Here is a 15452-nt window from a genome sequence, read left to right as displayed (position 1 = left end):
TATCTGAGTGTTCCTGAATATACTTAAAAAAGAAAGAAAAAAGGAAAAAAGAAATAAATAAAAGAAGAAATAGAGAAAGTTTATTTAAAAAGGAAGAAGGCTGGATGCAGTGGGGCTGGTACTGTCCTGTCCCTTTAAGAAATAAGCCCCGCCTGTAATGGATTAATTAAAAATGCTGCAGGATTCCCAGTGGCTGCAGCAGCAGAAACACTGCAGCTCTCGAGTGGCTGCAGCAGGCCAGGTGGCAGGCAGAGAGTCCTGAGAACAACCAGTCCCAGGTAAGGACAGCATAGTTTCCTGAGTGGTTGCAACAGGCCATGAGGACAGATAGATAGATGGGCACTCCATGAGACCACACTGCAGGTCCCCAAGTGGGGGCAGGCAATGGGCCCCAGAGCAGCCAGTACCAGACAGAGACAGAGCACCTAGACCACACCACAGGTCTTCAAAGGTGGCTGGTCCTGGGCAGCAGGTGAGAGACAGATGGATAGGCATGCCATGCAGAGTGAGGTTGGATATTTATTTAGTGGGCTGTGGAAGGGAAGAGGGAAAAGAAGGAAAAAAGAACAGAGAGAGAGAGAGAGAGAGAGAGAGAGAGAGAGAGAAGGGGAAGGGAGAAGCAGGGAGAGAATGGAGCGAGGCAGAAGCTGCCTCTTGGGCAAGAGAGGGAAAAGGAAGAGACTCCGGCTGCAAACAGGAAGGAAAATCTTCCTGATTCAGCAGACTGGGGAGGGAGTGTGCATGGATTGTCTCTTAAAGGGACAGAGCAGGTCATTATATTCCCATCTCTTTTTTATAATAAAAAGGCGGGAGGTTAGGCACCACAGGTTAAGGGAATTGGGGCAATAAATTCTCAAGACTGCTTCCTGCTTATTTGTGGGCATTGTCTTTGAGGGGGGAATCTGAGAAGGCTGGGTGCTGTCACATCCTGGTGTAGCTGGTCTGTTTGTCCCTGTCCGGTGTTTGTGGTATGGAAATGTCTGGTGTCTCTCACACCTGTTTAAGGTATTATTAGCAGAACAGAGGACAAAGTTAAGTTAAGGGAAAAAAATTTTAGGACCAGGTGTCAGGGACCAAAGGCCCCAACATAGAAAATTATTTTCCCTGATTGGACTGGTACGGAGGCACGAGAAATAACCAGACACAGCTTACACCATCATCATGGAAGGGCATCTCAGGGTTCTCTCCATCCTGAAGATCTACCTGCGTTTATTATACAAAACATCTTTTAACCCTCCTGGTCAACCAAGGTAGATACCTCATTAATATTCTCTTTCCTCCGGGGGACACAGGGCTAGGGAAACACCTGTAACTTAGTCATCATCTTTGGCAAGCACCTCTCCCCAGGCGATCTACATTTCTAACAAAGGAGGAAGGAGCAGCTCATCCTGGCTATTGCTGGGGCAGTGACAGCCGGTCTGCAGGGCTACGTGACCACCTCAGGCGGGGCCTGCAGTGGGGCTACGTGACCACCTCAGGTGGGGCCCATGGCTTCAGAGCCTGGCTGCCACACCATATAGAAATATGGGCCTACAATCCACTCTCTCTTATTAATTTTAATAAAGCCTGTGCCTCTGCAACAGGACAGATGGGTCGCACCTGGCTTGGGCAAAATCTTCCTATTACCCAAATTTTCCCGTCTTTGGAAAGCGGCATTTGCAAGTTTTCTGTCTTAGGTATCTGGGGAGGAGAAGCTTTAAACCTGTCATTGACTGCCGACCTCTGTAAAGAGAAGAGATTAGTGGAGAGAAATATACTTTTAGGCCCTGTGTATCAGCCATATCTTGTGTCAGGATAAATCATAATGCTTTATGAATAATTATGTTCCCAAAGGCTATAGTCTCCTATCTTAGAGGAGAGTAGAATTGCCCAAGTTGAAAATGTTTCTTCCAGGGGGCTGGAGAGATGGCTCAGAGATTAAGAGCACTGACTGCTTTTCCAAAGGTCCTGAGTTCAATTCCCAGCAACCACATGGTGGCTCACAACCATCTGTAATGACATCTGATGCCCTCTTCTGGCATGCAGGTGTACATGCAGGCAGAACACTGTAGAAACAATAAAGAAAACATTAAAAAAAAAGAAAATGTTTCTTCCACTGGTTCAGAGCATCACTTAGATCTAACATTCTCAGCATATGCATCAACTTTCAACATTCACCATCACAACCTCTCTTTCAGCAATTGCCAATAGCATCAAGCCACAATGATAATTTTTCCACATTATCGGTCAATACTGAATCTCTAATTATGTTTTTCATATCATAATTTCATATTTAGTCAGTTAGTCCCAACTCTCCAATTATTCATAATTTCATATTCTTTTTGGTCAGTACCGATGTATTTAGCACCACTGGTCAATACTAGATCTTTCCCATCACCTTATATGCAGTTGTAAATATCAGGTCATTACCATTAAAAGTATAATACCATTTGCTGTTATCAAATACCATTTTTAGACTCTGTGCAGCTGTAAAACCCTTATTCTTCCCTCTTGTTAAGTGAAGAGGGGTTTTAGTCATTCTTTATTTTGAGTCTTTCTTTCCCTGAGGGGAAAGCTTAGGTCTTAGTTCTGAGGTTTAATTTTTTTATTCAAAATGAGTTCTGTGTCCCATAAACCGAGAACACTCAAATGTTCAGTTTGTATCTTAGTTCTAAAGCAACAGGTTTCACACCAAAGCCAGCTGCAGACACCACAGTCAGCTCATCTCAGCAGGATCTCTTTGTCCGAAGTCTCTGGAGGCCAAATGTCACCCTGCAGCTACATGAATTGGCAGCTTCAGGTCCGGATCAGACTCCTTTCTGTGGGGACTGGGAAAACTGGATTACCGGTTCCTCCTGGAGCTTTTCTTATTCCCTTTCTCCTGCAGAACTGACAATAGTATAGAATATCTTAATATATTTTAAATGAAGGTTGGATTAAATATAAAGTATTTTTGTAAGAGACTTAAAAGTACATACCAGTTTAAAAATGAGACTTATTGTTTTGTAGTCTGGAATGAGATACAATGAACAGACAATTATAACATTTAACAGTAAATATAGGTCCATTTAAGTTACATGTATGAACAGGAATTGGGTGAAGTGGATGCTCTTGGTGGGCCCTACCAAAGGCATGCCACTGCACAAAACACACATGCAACAGAGTCAGCAAGAGGAGTTTAGAGACAAAAACATAAGTAAACCAGGGGACCGGGCAGGGTATACCTCAGTTAAGATGGCAGGACTTGGTCACCTGACCTGGCTCTTTAATTAAGATTAATTAGATTGAGGAAAAGTCACCTGACCTCAGTTAAGATGCAGTAAGGTTAGCCATTTAACAGAGTTAACACTGGAGAACCAGTCAGGGAATACCTCAGTAAAGATGGCAGAACTTGGTCACCTGACCTGGCTCTCAGCCAAGATGGTGGTGAAGTCACCTGACCTTAGTCAAAATGGCAGCAGTCACATGTTGTATGGAAAAGCCGCAATTTTGAGCTGCAGGGAATTTAAGGTTAATAATAAGAGAGACCTAGAGACATGATCCACCCTGTCACCATGCCACAAGCCGCAGAGGGGAGCAAAAGGCTGGAATTGGAAAAGCCGTCTCGTGGATCTAAACAATCTTTTTGGCAGCATTAGCAGAGGTGGGGTCCATTTTCCTGTGTGCTGACAGTAGTCAGAAAGCTCCCATAAAAGTGGAGCTGGTGGGACACCGCCAGAGTGAGGGGAGGAGCTGAAGAAGTAGGGCATTAAGGCCTGTGGTTTTAGGGCCTCTAAAAGGCATCCATCCCAGGGGGGTGGACATGGGTGGCTTGCTACCCACAGCTGGAACTGTGAAAACCCATGAAATGGCAACACCACAAGGCTCCAAGTGGCCTTTACTAAGACAAAAACAAACAACACGGAAGGGGGGAGAAAAGAAAAGGAAAAAAGAGAAAGAAAAACTGAGGGATCCTGGGCCCCCAGTCAAATGCACCACACAGAGTGTGCAGTGCTAGCAAGGGAGGACTGACCCCGGGTCAGTCCGGTCACAATTTTAGCTAAGGGAAGCAATCCAGAGATGAATGTCAGCAAAGGGCTCAACCATAGGGGAAACTCACCAGTCCAAGTTGGTGTTATGCAGAGAAATCATGCTCAGGCACATGGAACATGTGGTTGTTGTGGAAAAAAATAACTGGTTCCGGATCCCGACCCCAGGAGAGGGGCTTGGGGCAGGAGAGCCTCCTGAGTCTCACAGCACCAATGTAATGGTAAAAGTAAAATGCTGTGGATGCTGAGTGGCTGCAGCAGGCCATGAGACCATGCCTCCAGCCCCTGAGTGAGGGCAGGCAGTGGGCCCCAGAGAGCAGCTAGTCACAGACAGGGATGGCACAGTTCCCCGAGTAGCTGCAGCAGGCCACGAGACCATGTCACAGGTCTCCAAAGGTGGCTGATCCTAGGCAGCGAGAGACATAGGCAAGTCACAGCACCAATGAAATGGATTAATAAAAATGCTGCAGATCCCAAGTGGCTGCAGCAGACCACGAGGAGAGACAGACAGATGGACACTCCATGAGACCACGCCGAAGGTCTCTAAGCATGGGCAGGCAGCGCGCCCCAGAGAAGCCAGTCCCAGGTAGGGACTATGCACGAGACCATGCTGCAGATCTGAAGGCGGCTGGTCCCAGGCAGCAGGTGAGAGACAGACAGATAGGCACGCCTTGCAGAGTGAGGATGGATATTTATTTAGTGGGTTATGGTGGGGAAAGGAGAGAAGAACAGAGAGAGACAGACAGAAGGGAGAGGCAAAAGCTGCCTCTTTGAGAGGGAAATGGAAAAGGAAGAGACTCAGACTGCAAGCAGGAAGGACGATTTCTCTGCCTCAGCAGACAGGGGAGGGAGTGGGTGTGGCTTGTCTCTTAAAGGGACAAGCCAGATCTTTACAGAACCTACTCCCTCTCTGTCCACTGAGGCAAGTGGATCTTCCTTTTGCTTCCAGCCTCAACTCTCTCTTTTTCATGTCTTTCCCACCTCCAATCTCTCTCTCTCTCTCTCTGCTCTTTTCCCTTCTACCCTTCCCCCACTTCCCTTTTCCCTCCATAACCCACTGAATAAACTATACCCAAACCCTCTCTCTGCATGGTGCCTATCCGTCTCCCACCCACCCATGGCAGCGTTTTACCATAACAGGCACCTCTTTAATCCCAGAATTTAAGAGGTAGAGTTGGGTGAATCTCAAGAAGAGCCTCGTCTACACTGGGAGTTCTAGGTCAACCAGGACCTGTCTAAAAGAATCAAGGAAAGAAATAAGAAAGGAAAAAAGGCACTCCCTGGAGTGGAGATGGGCCAGTGACCTGGAAATGAGGCTTAGGAAGCCTACACCCTGCAAGTTCAGACCCTTTCTAGGTTATTTACACAGTGGGGCTTCTTTACAGGTTATTTGCATAGGGTGTGGCCCTTGACAGGTTATTTACATAGGGTGGGGCTCTTGACAGGTTATTTACATAGGGTGGGGCTTTTAAAAATATTTATTTATTTATTATGTATACAATATTCTGTCTGTGTGTACGCCTGCAGGCCAGAAGAGGGCACCAGACCTCATTATAGATGGTTGTGAGCCACCATGTGATTGCTGGGAATTGAACTCAGGACCTTTGGAAGAGCAGGCCATGCTCTTAACTGCCAAGCCATCTCTTAAGCCCTAAGGGTGGGGCTCTTTACAGGTTATTTACATAGGGTGGGGCCCTTTACAGGTTATTTACATAGGGTGGTGCTCTTTACAGGTTATTTACATAGGGTGGGGCTTCTTTGCAAGTTATTTGCATAGGGTGGGGCTTTTTCCTGTCTGAAGGGCCTTAGCTTTTCTTACCCATGCCCCATCTGTAGCCCTGGTTAGGCAGATTTCCAGTTTTTCCTAACAACTGGCCACTTTCAGATGGAAATCTCAAAGCTTCTCATGTCCCTGCTTTCCTGTGAGAACCCCCTCTGAGAGCTTTGGTCCCAGAAACTTGGAAGGGGTGAAGGGTGAAGATCCCTCTTCTATACTTCTTCAGTGCAGCTCACGGGTGTAATCCATGCCTGAGAGGGACAGGAGTCTCTCACACTTTGTCTGTTTGTTGGAGAGGAGACTTGGAATTCTCTGTAGGAGTTTGTACTGGGCTTTCTCTTTTGGGCCACCAGCCAGCTTTCAAATCATGACACAGAGACTTATTATTAGTCATAAATGTTCAGCCTAACATTTATGACTTCTTGCTCTGGTCATGTTTCTCTCTTCTCTATTTCTCTCCTTCTCTTCCCCAGCCTAGAGTCTTCATCCTTTATTCCCTCTGCCTGCTAGCTCCACCTGCTCTTCTCCTGCCTTGCTATGGGCCATTCAGCTTTTTTATTAGGCCCATCAGGTGCCTCAGGCAGCAAGGTAAAACAAATGGAACACATCTATACATGATTAAACATGAACATGTCCATACATATTAAACAATCACAGCATAAACAAATATAACACATCTTTACACAGTTAAATTTCCACAACAGAAGTTTGATGTGGGAGTGATTTCTTATTAATAAAAAAACTGCCTAGGCCCATTTGATAGGCCAACCCTTAGGTAGGCGGAAAAAACAGAACAGAATGCTGAGAAAAAAAAGCTAAATCAGTCGGTCACCATGATTCTCCCACTCCAGACAGATGCAGGTTAAGATCTTCCCTGGTAAACCACCTCGTGGGCTACACAGATTATTAAAAATGGGTTAGATCAATATGTAAGAGCTAGCCAATAAGATGCTAAAACTAATGGGCCAGACAATGTTTAAAAGAATAGAGTTTCCATGTAATTATTTCAGGTATAAAGCTAGCCGTGCGGGCGGCTGGGTGCCAGGAACACAGCCCCGCCGCTCCTATTACAACAGAAGTTGGCTAGGAACCCTGTATCATAGAGTTTGGTTCGATTGGTGACTGAAGCATTTACCTAAATTGTTCTATTAATTATAAAAACTCAGGATCCAGATATTGGGGTACAAATCTGATAGATCAAGAAGGTGGCTGGCTGACCCTTTCTCTCTACCCCAGACTGAAGAGGCTGCAAATCTCTCCAAGGCCCTCCGTATGCCTATTATGGCCCTCTCTTCCTATCCCTCTCTATCTGGGTCCTCCAAAATCTATGGCTAGTTCTGGTTGGCTAGCTGTGGACTCCACCTCTTTTTTTTTTTTTTAAAGATTTATTTATTTACTGTGTGCATAGTGTTCAGCCTGTATGCTTGCAGGCCAGATGAGGGCACCAGATCTCAGTACAGATGGTTATGAGCCACCATGTGGGTGCTGGGAATTGAACTCAGGACCTCTGGAAGAGCAGTCAGTGCTCTTAACCTCTGAGCCATCTCTCCAGCCCCTGGACTCCACTTCTTGATTCAAGATTTAAATTTAGTCTCAGAGTGTTACAGTACAAACAAATATCCCAGAACACACGACCCATGTCTTTGATTGCAGAATTTGGCAGATTATAAGCAGAAACAGGCAGATTTATTTTGAGTTTGAGGCCAGCCTCATCTACACATTGTTTTCCAGGACAGCCAGGGGTACAGTCAGGGATCCAAAGTGAGATCCTGTCCTGTGCCTCACCATAGTTTAGTGTTTGAAAGTGTTATGTAGCCTAGATGCAGCACATTTTGTAATGTTAAAACATGATATTTGCTGGGTGATGGTGGCACACCTATTTAATCCTAGCACTTGAGAGGCAGAGGCAGGTAAAATTCTGTGAGTTCAAGGCCAACCTGGTGTACAGAGTGAGTTCCAGGACAGTGAGGGTGTTAGAGAAGCCATGACTTAAAAACAAAACAAAACAAAATAAAATAAAACAATGAAAAAGGATGTAACAAGAGCTGTCTAGAGGATCATAGCACAGCTGGAGGAGGGCTCACTCAGTGTGCAGCAGGTGCTGGGGTCATAGCACAGCTGGGGAGGGCTCACTCAGCATGCAGGAGGTGCTGGGGTCATAGCACAGCTGGAGGAGGACTCACTCTTCCTGCAGCAGGTGCTGGGGTCATAGCACAGCTGGAGGAGGGCTCACTCTTCATGCAGCAGGTGCTGGGTTTTGCAGTCGCTCGTGTCTTGGGAGGAGACAGAGGAAGTGATCATCAGACATGCTAGATCACTGACTGCTGCCCAGGGAGACATCCTGGGAGGTGAGAAGGGACCCAGGGATGCCTGGGAGATTTCCATCTGGGTGCTGGTGAGGATACAGAAGTTCTCCTGGATTGGAGGAACTATGTCCTCTCAGCCATCTGTATTTCTGGAATGGTTTTGTCTTTCTCAGTGGAGACGAACATTTGTTTGCGTGTCTTGTGTGTCTTCAGTCTCGTTTTGTCTTACTTGTGACTTTGATGATTGGGACAGACTGTGACGTTGACCCTGGATCACTGGTTTTGTCTTTCTAAGTTTTGTTAGCCTTTGTCTGTGTATCTTTGGTCTCTGTTTTGTCTTATGTGCAGGTAGCGTGTTCGGTTCTCTGGTGAGATATGCGGGTGGCATTTCTCAGTTCTGTGGTATGACATGCGAGTGGCGTGGTCAGTTCTCTGTAGATGTGTGGATAGCGGTCTCATTTTGATAGCGGGGCGGGTCACACTCTTTGGTTTGTTTGGTGCCATTGTCCTGTATGTCTGTGTAATGTGTGTTGTGCTTTTGTCCTGACTTAGACTGATGCTGACGTACTCAAACCATGATTCTTTGACTTTGATGTTGTGACCACTTACAAGATTTTAGAGATAGGGCCTTAAGCATAGGGGTATATTTCATAAAAAAAGTCAGCCTCAGCCCCAAGTACGTGGCTGCGGGGCAGCATGCTTGTTTGGATGGCTGGGCTATTCAGCCTTGCTGTTACAAGGTATCCAGGCTGCCAGACACAGTTGTAGAAGGAGGATGTACCCCAATAGGATTTCACACACTAAACAAAAAATCTGAGGGTAATCACTATGGCCTAAAGAGGTTAACAATCTGTTTTCCCCAGTGCTGCATACCACCCTGCCCCCCACCCATGGACAAGTTCCTTCTGCCTGCCCTGGGAGCTGCAGGCCTCAAACCTCTAGTCAAAGCTGACCAAGACTTGGCTCCGTGGGTGAAGAACTCTTTCAGAACCTATGGGTTATAAGTATCTGTCATCATTTATAGGGGCTGGTTACAAATTATTGTTGGTTAATGTTTAAAAAAAAAACCTATTGCTGGTCTCAAATGTTTCACACTGGTACAGGATTTTATATGCTGTTCTTGTTTAAAATCTAGCCATACATCCCCACTGAGAAAAAACACACACAAAAAAGGCAAGATTTTTGGTATGTTGTCTAAAAAGCAAGAGAAATTTTTGGTATGTTGTCTAAAAAGGAAGAGATATTCTGGTAAAAAAAATGTGTAAACAGAAATGGGCCTTATCTAGTTCCCTGTGTATGTTTTCAAGGTCAAACTTAAAGCAGGTAGGGGAGGCTGTCAGTCTGTCGCTGCAGGGCTCTCATGACAGATCTCTGAGGGGCCACAAGACTCCCCACTAATTTGACCAAGGTAAGAGAGGTTCTTCAGGGGCTGGTTGAACCACCATTTGTGTTTCTTGAGTGTTTAAAGGAGGCTTAGAGGTGTTATACTCCCTTTGACCCAACCTCTGAGGGTCAGCGGTAGCTATGGTGTTGTAATTAGAGCAGCGGGGCTGCATCCCCAGCACCCTGGCCGCCTGGCTAGCTTTTGCCCCGAAATAACAACACACAAACTGTATTCATTTAAACACTGCTTGGCCCATTTCTATCTAGCCTCTTCTAGGCTAATTCTCGCACCTGGACTAGCCCATTTCTAATAAGGTATGTAGCACCCCAAGGTGCGCTTACCGGGAAAATTCTAGCCTACGTCCAGCCTGGGTTGGAGCTGCCTGGGAGAGAGGAGCCTGGCGTCTCTGCTCCAGAGAGCAGAGCTGTTGAGTCTGAGCTCACTTCCTCTTCCTCCCAGCATTCTATTCTGTTTACTCCTCCCACCTATGTTTTAACCTATCAGGGCCAAGGAGTTTCTTTATTGCTTAACCAATGAAATCAACAGATTGATATATGACACTCCCACATCACTATGGCCTTTATAGGACAGTCAGCATCAGATATTAAGAAAAGTTACAGCGGTTAGAAGGGTTGCAGGATTTGGTTAAAGAGGCAGAGAAAGTGTTTCATAAGCGAGAGACTGAGGAAGAGAAGAGAAGAGAAGAGAAGAGGAGAGAGAGAGAGAGAGAGAGAGAGAGAGAGAGAGAGAGAGAGAGGCAGGAGACAGAAGAGAGGACTGGAGGGATCATAGACAAAAGAGAAATTTGATAGAATTTTGGCGGAAGTGGTAGGAGAGAAAGGGAAGACAGGACCTGGGCAGATAGAATCTGGGCAACAGAGGACCAAAAGTGAGTGAAGATGGACAGAGGCACCCCTTAGACAAAGACCGATTTGCTTATTGCAAAGAAAAAGGACACTGGGCAAGAGAATGCCCAAAGGAGAAAAGAAGGGCCTCAAAGGTACTGGCCCTAAATGAAGATGATTAGAGGGGACGGGGCTCGGACCCCCTCCCCCGTGCCTAGGGTAACCCTGACTGTGGAGGGGACCCCTATGGACTTTCTAGTGGACACAGGGGCTGAGCACTCTGTGCTGAAACAACCATTGGGGAAACTAAAGAATACAAAGACTATAGTAATTGGAGAACTGGACAGAAACAATATCTGTGGACCACCTTACGAACTGTAGATTTGGGGAGAGGACAAGTGACTCATTCCTTCCTGGTTTTCCCTGAGTGTCCCATGCCTTTACTAAAAACAAAATTGAAGGACCTATCCAAAAAATTAGACCCTGTTGCCAGCGGATGACCTTCTTGCCTGAAGGCTATTGCTGTTGTAGCTCTGCTTATCAAAGATGCTGATAAGCTCACTCTGGGACAACAGACAACTGTAGTGGCACCCCATGCTCTAGAAAGCATTATCCGACAGCCCCCTGGCCGATGGATGACCAACGCTCGTATGGCACATTATCAAAGCCCTTTGTTGACTGAAAGAATGACCTTCGCTCCCTGTGCTGTCCTCAATCCTGCTGCCCTACTGCCTGACACTGATGACTCCTCACCTACCCATCACTGCGCTGACATTCTGGCAGAAGAAGCTGGTACCTGAAATGATCTGAAGTATCAGCCTTGACCTGGGAGTCCGAGCTGGTATACGGACAGCTCCATGGTTGAAGGTAAGCAGAAGGCGGGGGCAGCAGTGGTGGACAGGAAGCAAGTGATCTGGGCCAGTGGATGGGAAGCAAGTGATCTGAGCCAGCAGCCTCCCTGAAGGGAAGTCAGCCCAGAAAGCCGAACTTGTGGCTTTGATACAAGCTCTACAGATGGCAGAGGGGAAGTCTATCAACATCTACACTGACAGCAGGTATGCTTTTGCCACTGCCCATATACACGGGGCAATATACAGACAAAGAAGACTGTTGACATCTGCAGGAAAAGACATAAAAAATAAAGAAGAAATTTTGAGCCTTCTTGAGGCCATACATTTGCCAAGGAAGGTAGCCATTAATACATTGTCCAGGACACCAAAGAGCTTGGGATGCTATGCCTAAAGGAAATCAGGTGGCAGACCTAACCGCTAAACAGTTGGCCCAGGGAGCAATGATCCAGGCAGTCAAAGAGCCTAAAGATTATCATGATATCAGTGAAACCAACTTTAGATACACCCCCGAGGACCATCAAGTTATGGGAAAATTAGGACTGGTAAAGGAAGCCCCATATGGGGCAGTAGAGACAGAAGGAGGAAAGCTAGTCCTCCCACGAAAGAACAACACAAGTATGTTACCAACTTACATTACCTGACCCCCTTGGGGGCCAAGAAACTAAAGATGTGGTTAGGTCCTCTGACTTGGCAGAAGAAGTAGTCAAAAGCTGCAGTAGTGGTGGCGCACGCCGGTAGGATTTGCTGAAGGAGGCAGAGGCAGGAGGATCACGAGTTTGAGGCCAGCCTGGGCTACATAGGGACTGGAGAGATGGCTCAGCGGTTAAGAGCATTGCCTGCTCTTCCAAAGGTCCTGAGTTCAATTCCCAGCAACCACATGGTGGCTCACAACCATCTGTAATGAGGTCTGGTGCCCTCTTCTGGCCTTCAGGCATACACACAGACAGAATATTGTATCCATAATAAATAAATAAATAAATTAAAAAAAAAGCTGCAAGGCCTGTGCTATGACTAATGCAGGACACTCCATATATACTCCTGGGAAGAGGCTCAGGGGCAACCGGCCTGGGGCCTACTGGGAGGTAAATTTTACATAAATTAAGCCAGCCAGATATGGTAACAAGTACTTATTAGTTTTTATAGATACTTTTTCAGGCTGGGTAGAAGAAGCTTTTCCTACCAGGACTGAGACGGTCAATGTGGTGGCTAAGAAGATCATAGAAGAAATCTTCCCTAAGTTTGGGATGCCCAAGATAATCGGGTCTGATAATGGACCTGCCTTTGTTGCCCAGGCAAGTCAGGGACTGGCCACCCAACTGGGGATCAATTGGAAATTACATTGTGCTTACAGACCCCAGAGCTCAGGCCAGGTAGAAAGGATGAATAGAACCCTAAAAGAGACTCTTAAAAAATTGGTCCTAGAGATCAGTGGGAATAACTGGACAGCCCTCCTTCCTTTTGCCCTGTTCCGGGTTAGGAACACCCCGGGGCAATTTAAACTCACCCCTTATGAGATCCTATATGGGGGACTGCCACCCTCACTGAGTCGGGTAGAATGTATAATTCTGATGCTATTCTTTCTAGACCTTTATTTGCCCACCTAAAGGCCCTTGAAATGGTGAGACGCCAGATCTGGAAACAACTAAAAGAAGTATATATGCTGAAGACTCACACGTGCTGCATCAGTACCAAGTAGGAGATGATGTTTTTGTCCAGTGTCGAGTTGGGAATCTTCAGCCTCGTTGGAAAGGGCCATACTTGGTGCTCTTGACGAATTGCAGTATCTGGGGCTTTTAACACCACCACCAGTCAGGATGCTTGTGTTTGGGGGACTAATTATAGGCTGACTCTTACTGAGCTTACAGGTGTAGGGTCAAGCCTGGGAAGTACACTGGCTGTCTACAAACGTTTGTGGAATGAGACTCTTAAGAGCCCTAAGACTCCTGACACCAGGTACTTGGTTCCTGGTTTAGATAGGTGGGCTTGTAGGACAGACCTGACACCTTGTGTGTCGACATCGGTTTTTAATGACACCAAACATTACTGTGTGCTTGTACAACTGGTCTTATTCCTAAGATGTTTCTAAGATGTTTGCAGCGCAGCTGCTTTAGCCCGGCAGAGACAGTTGTCAGTCCCTGCAAGATCCCCAGGCGGGCTGGTGGAGCCTGCCATGCGACAAGCGGCTACAGTTTCCCACCAGCGGGAGGGCACGCATGGGCAGTGGTGGCGGGTAACAGACACATAGACACAGAAAATAGCCATAAACATTTATTAAGAGAGAGAGAGAGAGAGAGAGAGAGAGAGAGAGAGAGAGAGAGAGACATGGTGGTGAAGGTCAGAGGTAAAAAAGGAGTGGGCGTGGCTAGGGCAGGGACGGAAAGAATAACAACTGGTACCTAGGGTCTTTTATCATCCAGCTAACATGCTTACAAACACCCAACTTGCTTTAGACAAGAACCCATTCCTCTGACACTAGCAGTAATCCTGGGCCTTGGGGTAGGTGCTGGTGTTAGGACAGGTACCGCTGCCCTAATACAGGCCCCTCAGTACTTTAATGAATTAAGAATAGCCATGGATAAAAATGAATGAGAGTCTCCCAACTCTGGGGGTATTTCGACCCCAAGATGACTAGAAACCAGCCTTCACAGGTCCCCCAAGAAAGACTTAGCCCTGCGGTGGTGACACACGCCTTTAATCCCAGCACTTGGGAGGCAGAGGCAAGCGGATCTCTGTGAGTTCGAGACCAGCCTGGTCTACAAGAGCTAGTTCCAGGACAGGCTCCAAAACCACAGAGAAACCCTGTCTCGAAAAAACAAAAACAAAAAACAACAACAAAAAAAAGACTTCGACACCCACAAATATGCAGGTAGGAGTATTGAGAATCCGCCATCCCAGCTCGCTCAACCTGCTATTACTAACTCCCCACCTTTTTATTATAAGAAAAAGATGGAATATTATAATCTGCTGTCCTGGTTGTCACCTGGGTACCCTGTCCTTTTAAGAGACAAGCCCCGCCCACTCCCAGTCTCACCAGAGGTTTACCCCAGCTCTGTACCTGTCTGTCTCTTGCTTGTCCCTCGGTTTACCCCGTATTATGAATGATAACAGAAAGCCCTCGTGGGAGAGAAGGGGAAAACTGGAGTCAAGACTGTTTTTGTGTGACCGCAGGGCTTTGTCCTTTCCTACCACCGCAGCTTCTTTTGGCCGGGTTTATAGTTTGATTGAGTTGCCTCCCATTTCCCTCCCTCCACTGATAATGATGAAGTTTGCTTATCTGGGAAGCTCTGCTCCCGCCTCACCCTTCCGTTTCAAACCCTGCCCCTCAGGAAGCCCTCTAAGCTACAGTAGCTCCTCTCTTCCCCCCCCCCCAGGATGTCGCCAGATCTAAGAACGCCTAGTTCCTACACCTGCAGTGTGATTTCTCTCCTGTTTCCTTTCCCTCGCAAGCCACCCAGGACTCTGCTTCACTCAGATTAAACCTGGTCTTATTAATTTGACTTTATTTGGTTTACTGCATCAGCAGAGAAACCTACACAACTGGGTATCAAACACTTATCAATGTGAAATGATTCTTTTATTATTTATTATTGAACAAATCCCATGCACAAATATCAAAGGACAAAGAAAATGTAGGACAGATCCAGTACCCCGCGAGCACCTACTGCTCTTGGTTTCCTGGCTCCAAAATGGCCTGCACAACCTCTGGTCACACCTCTTTCCTCCTCTGTGTTCATGTGGATGTCAGAGGAATCGGTTCTCGCCTTCCCATGTGGGTTCCAGGAACTGAACTCAGGTCCTTGGGCTTGGAGGCAAGCACCCTGACCGTTAGAGACAGGGTCTTAGGTAATCCAGGTTGGTATCTTGAATTTAGCCTTACCGGAGCCCTCCTCTCCTCTGTACAACCCTTCTCTGCCTCTTACCCTTCAAACTGTGAGTCAGAATAATCATTCCTTCCTTGAGCTGATTGTTGTCATGTATTTTAACCACAACAGTGAAAGAGGCAACCATTACAATAAATAGATATAAAAAATAAGACTTATTGCTGGGCATGATGGCACACACCTTTAATCCCACAAAGCAAATTCCAGGATAGCCAGGGCTGTTACACAGAGAAACCCTGTCTCAAAAAACAAACAAAAGGGCTGGAGAGATGGCTCAGAGGTTAAGAGCATTGCCTGCTCTTCCAAAGGTCCTGAGTTCAATTCCCAGCAACCACATGGTGGCTCACAACCATCTGTAATGAGGTCTGGTGCCCTCTTCTGGTCTGCAGGCATACATGCAG

General features: G+C 46.6%; 1 long non-coding RNA gene across 1 annotated transcript; it reads left to right on the top strand.

Annotated features, from left to right (window-relative positions):
* The first annotated feature begins 202 nt into the window (after positions 1-202).
* LOC126516123 (uncharacterized) lies at positions 203-15452 on the top strand. The gene is made up of 3 exons (XR_007596023.1): positions 203-278; positions 11103-11186; positions 12755-15452. It is a non-coding gene; the product is annotated as an uncharacterized lncRNA (long non-coding RNA).

This window comes from Alexandromys fortis, unplaced genomic scaffold (assembly GCF_014885135.2).
Source record: "Alexandromys fortis isolate MF-2015 unplaced genomic scaffold, M_Fortis_MF-2015_v1.1 scaffold_152, whole genome shotgun sequence".
Classification (NCBI taxonomy): domain Eukaryota; kingdom Metazoa; phylum Chordata; class Mammalia; order Rodentia; family Cricetidae; genus Alexandromys; species Alexandromys fortis.
The sequence above is the reverse complement of the archived record's forward strand: the minus strand, read 5'-3'. Positions and strand labels throughout refer to the sequence as shown.